Consider the following 5,729-nt stretch of genomic DNA (forward strand, 5'->3'; position numbering starts at 1 on the left):
CTGCTCCACTGCAATCTCTCGGGCCAAGCAGCACAACAAAACGGCAGCTCCGGTCTAGACTACGACCTGGCAATTTGAGCGGGTGGGTGGCATCATTTTTGTTTAGTTTTTTATTTTTATTTGTATTTATTTATTTATTTATTTTCCCTGCCAGAGAAAAGCTGCCCAGATCCAGCTCAGTAATCACTGCCATTTCCTGCCATTCGCCTACCGCGACTTTCCTTGCCTTTTTTTCTCTCTCTATTTCTATTTACTCACTGCCAGTCTTTCACTGCCGTTCTCTCTTTCTCCTCCTCGCCTCCTTTCCTATCAATAAAGAATCGGTGTCACCATAAAACCAACCCACTGTCTCACTCACGCCCACAGCAGGGTGGAAAAAAGTTCACTTCCTCCGACTCCCCTGTCCATCCTCCCTTCCCAGTGTTGTTTTCTGTTTGTGTTATTGTTGTTTTCTAATAGACAGCTGGGTGTGGTTTTTTTTTTTTTTTTAAAAACAAAACAAAGTTGTTCGTAAAAGTTTTACGTGTTTTTGTTTTTTTTAAAGTTCGGAGTGAGTCTGAGAGCTGCTTGTTTTCATTCAGACATGACAAAGCACACTTTCTCTCCCTCTTCCTGTTCATCTCATCTTCATCTTTTCCTTTAACACGTGTGCCCTCCACCACCAATCTCACCCCCCTCCTGCTTGTCTATCTGTCCCTGTTTGTCTGTCTGTTTGTGAACACCGTGCAAACCCTCCGTCCTTGTAAACTTCCACCCACTTTCACCGCCTGCCTCCTCTTATTCTCCCACCCGTGACCGACCTACAACCTCCCAGCCCTACCCCCGTTGAAAAAAAATTACAATCTTTCTGTGTCCTCGGAAAAAGAGATTTCTCTCAAGTTTCATTCTTAAATCAGTGGAATTCTGGAATAAGGCACTGTACCTTACACTGCGAAACAGCAGCAAAAAAAAAAAGGAAATGAAATAAAACCGAAGGATCTCTCTTTTTTCAGCTTGGCCTCGACTTTGTTTTTGTGTGGAGTCTTGTCAGAAAATGGAAATAAATGCTGTGACCAACTTACTTTTGGCGGGAGTGTCAAGTAATCTGTTTGAACTTTAGCTTCTCACTGGCTCATGGGAAATTGCATATCTGTATACTGCATGCTGTTTAGTGCACAGAATTTGGGAAAAATGTTATGAATGCAGTTTGTAGACAATGAAGAATGCAGGACTGAAGGAGCTGAAGAAACTTCATAGTCAAGAAAGGTTTTATGTCCACGTGGCTGCTGAAATTAAAAATAATTTTGATAACAGAGACATTTCAAGACAGCTGCCAGTGGTGAGAATGACTTGCTGTCATATTGGCTCAACATGGGCGATGAAGATTGTGTTAGATGACCAAAAAGCTCCATAAGAGAAACTAATTGAATCTTTCTTTTAAATGCTTCAAAGTGCTATTTACAGATTCAACAAGTATGTTTCATATTCATCAGCTAAAGTGATAAATACATGGATGATTTTACATAGCATTGCAGTAATCTGATAACTTGGTTATATCCTAGCAGCCACAACATTCCTGATAATTCAGTCTGTTAAGAACGTTTAAATTTTAATGCAAATATCATACTAGCTGTATGTTTGGTTGTTCACTGCACACACGAAGCTGCGCTGTGTTCAGACAGCCTCTTCTTGTAGTCGGTCTGAAGCTTTTTCAGCAGTGTTTGCAAACACTTCAGACCACAAAGGACAGCCAGCGAGGCGACACGTGACCCTGTCTTCAGCTCACCTGTTGCACTTCCTTGGATAACTTGGTGGGTACTACTGTTGCACATTGAAAACACCCTACAATGCGTCCTACTTTGGAGAAGCACTGACCCGATCATCTAACAGTCACATCATCATATTATTAAAGCAGAAAAAAGGTATGATAGCTTATATCCAAATGCTGGACATTACTCCAGCTTTCAACATAACAGCTTTATTCACTGCAATGAGGTAATGTTATTATGTGTCAGTGGTTTAATATTGCCTGTTTAAGTAACATTAAAACTAACAAAAGATGTCAGAACTGGCGAATGGAAGTTAGATGTAATATACTGCTGATAGTATCTGTTGCATAAACAAATTATTTTCCTAATATCGTCTTGTTTTTAATATACATAGAACTGTTTAAATAAGTGAAAATGTTAGCCAGTTGTAAACTTCTATAAAATTACTGGTTATTTCTGACATCAAAATTGTAGGTGCATGACCCAGAGACCCAGTTTAAGATTGCTGTTCCTTAAAATATTATCCCCAGGTCACCTCAGTGGGTGAGCAGTCGACCATATGCCTTATGGCCAGAGAGCAGTAGGCCCAGTAGTTCTGAATCATGGCCCTTTGCTGCATGTCTTCCCCACTTTCCTGTCTATCTACACTTTCTCTATCCAATAACAGCTAAAAGGCCAAATATATATATACATAAATGTATAAATAAATTAATGTGGTCTTCAATTAAGTAGGATTAAAAGCTAAGTCCTGGGTTTAAAAATACTTTAAAACCTTCTAAATTAACTAAATCTATCAACACAATTCTTGAAAAAATACTACCATGACACAATATTTGGAAAAGATAGGAATTAAAGTTGAACTAATTTGGTGCTGCAGTGAGTTAAAAATAAGTATCAAACGTTAACAGCAGCACACGCAGCGCTAAAATGCTGACCCTGGAAGTTTTAGCTTTTGTAGAGGCTAATTTTATAATATCCTTCAGATATCTCAGCTGAAGGAATACCTTCCACAAAGACATGCTGCTACAGGAATGAAGACCTAAAGAAATCTTTGCAGTAAAACTCAACAGAACCACAAGTCAAAACGTTTAATATGCATAATACCAGGAGCTTAGCAATGTCTAATCTGGCAGTAATTTAATTTAGCTTGGGGCTGAGTAGCAGGAAAATCAGCTGTTAGCAGGGAAATGCCAAATAATGGCACACACTAGTTTTACCTTTCACTGAGAATCTAAATATTGTAATGCAGGAGATTCTTAATATGTTCATTTATATAACAAGGATAACTACGAAAAACAATCAGGTTGTTAATTCTTACTCAGGAATAAACACCTTTAAGTAATGAACACTTGAACATCCTTTTTGGTTTTTTTATTTGCACTTATTTACACTTTATTATAATTTTTTTTAAATAACCACACTGTTTAGGTTAAAGGTTTGGTCGTCATCTACCTCTTTAATGAGCCTTTCTTCGTCTGTCCCATTGAAATAGGTTGATTTGTACACTGATTGCAGCAGTGGTTATTTAGAGAGCACAGAAAACAGCTTCTGACTGCGTGTTATGCTGCTTGTGTACTTGTGAACAGATGAGTCTCTTATGTGTGTGTGTATATATATCTGTGTCTGTACACACACACACACACACACAGTGACTGAGTGCAATGGTGTTCGTGTTTCATGAATATTATTACAAGGCTCACAGAGCAAATGAGTGCTCCTGCCCACTTGACACACACCCTCTTGTAACCCAAGGATATAGGTCACCTCTTTTGTTAGTTTGTTTTCTGCTTCTTCCTCTGAGGATTTTCATCCAACCTGATACGTTATAGCCCTGATGCTCTCTAGCTACAGTTTATCACCTGTTTACTCCTTGAAATGATACAATTTTTATGATTTATCACCGACATATGAGTGATATTAACGTGTAATAAGTTTTGTCTCTGCTAAGCAGCTGGTCTTCATCCTAGATAATACTGACATAAAGTTTCCTGTTTTGCAATAAAGGACTGATCAAATCAATACTGTACACTGCATCACGTTTCACTGCCAGCTCTGCAAACCTTTAAAGTTACCCGGTGTAGATAATGAAAAAAGATTATATATACAGTGAAGAAATAAAAATCCCATCTTTGATCTGAAGTGTCTCTATCATGATCATTACTGTACTCAAGCCTTTGCTCAAAATTCTTCCTGAGTTTCCAAACTCTTATAAATCCAGAAAAGTGTCAGTCCCATCTCTGTCCTGTGGAGAGCTGTGTAGGTGAGGGTGTAATACCAATTGCATAGTTGTCATGGAGCAAAAAAGGAAAGATGCCTTGCATGTATCTGTGTGACTCAAGCAGCTTTGACAAAACAGCGGTAGTTAGTTTCTTAGAAATGGAACTGTTCTACACACAAGGGTAGGGGTTGGTGCTAGCTGCATAGCATGCTAACTTCAGTAGATATCTTTGCGACACAGTGCATACTCATCCATCATTTCAGATGCCCCTTTTTTTGTAATTTAACCTTGCAACAGGGGGGTTCTGTAGCCAAACAGAAACTTCCAGCACAGAAAATGAAGCCAGTATGTCAGGTCCAAAAACTGCAGTTCCTGTAGTGGCCACTTGAGGCTCACTCCAAAAGCACCGGTCCCTATACTTCCATGTTAAAAAGCCCAACTTTACAGCCATAAAAAAACTCTACAAACAGCGATATTTTTTTAAACGTATAAATAATACTCGAGTTAGGGGCATTAACAGTCTCACCATTCAGTAAGCTGGAACCACTCTGTGTCGGCTAGGCATAAGTTCCCCTAACTTGAGTCACTGAACTGAACCTCGTCACCATATTTGTGCTATCAGTGTTTTTTGGACATTTTTTAGCATCTAAAAAAACAGAATTATTGCCTATTGTGTGATTCAGAGCATCTAAGATGCTTGTGCTTCAGTTTTGGTAAGTATTATTTATTTTTGTTTTTCTAGCAGTTGACACTAATCAGTTGATATTGTTATGGAGATCAGATTATTAACCAGATTGTTAGGGTTAGCTGATAACTTAGCACCTCATGTTTTAATGCAAATATAGTTATGTCTAGAAAAGTGATGGAAAAAACCAACATGTCATCAGTCAAAACCGTCTGTGATACCATCCGATGGACATTTATAACATCTGTACTGAAACAAGATGATGATATTTGGCATCCTGGAAATGTGTGAGTACTGGGCTGGTGAATCATTCTCCTACTGATGTACAAAGTAGCCCAATATTCCTAAAGGCTACATTCTAGCTGGTTAGTTTGCTCTCTTGAATATATACCAATGCAACACAACGCACAGATATCCACCCGTTTTTTAATGGTTTATCTAACTTTAGGGAGGCTGGACCCTCTCCAAGGTGACAAAGAGCAAAAGGCATGAAGCACCCTGGACAGGTGACCAGAGAGAGATAGATGGCCATACACTCTGACATTCACGCCTACAGCCAGTCTAGATTCACCACTGTGGATGAAAAACACACAGAGACACCAGAACACCAAGCTGACCAGGAGGTTTTGGAGCCAAACCGTCTTGCTGTGTGGCAACAATGCCAAACGCTGCACCACCCATTTTCAAATATTCATATTAAACCGATAACAGATGCACGGCGATTAATTCTTTCCACACACGGCATTTGACTTCAGCTCAGATTTTGTAAAATACTCAAATATAAAAGTGCCATGTAGTAAAATTTAAAACATGGGTATGGATATTGTGCGTTGTGTTTGCTTTCTCTTTATCTCCTCCTGCCTCTTTATGTGAGTAAAGTCTTAGAAACCCATGAGGGCTGAGCACCCTCAGGTGTGTGACACTTGAATGAAAGTATTCTATTCATACAGACACACACACAACCAGGAATACACTAACAAACATCTGTTAGAATATAAAAGAGAGGAGATGCCTTATAGCAGTGCAGCTCCACTCATTACGACACACACACACACACACACATCCCTTTCTTATCCCC

This window comes from Astatotilapia calliptera, chromosome 22 (assembly GCF_900246225.1).
Source record: "Astatotilapia calliptera chromosome 22, fAstCal1.2, whole genome shotgun sequence".
NCBI lineage: Eukaryota > Metazoa > Chordata > Actinopteri > Cichliformes > Cichlidae > Astatotilapia > Astatotilapia calliptera.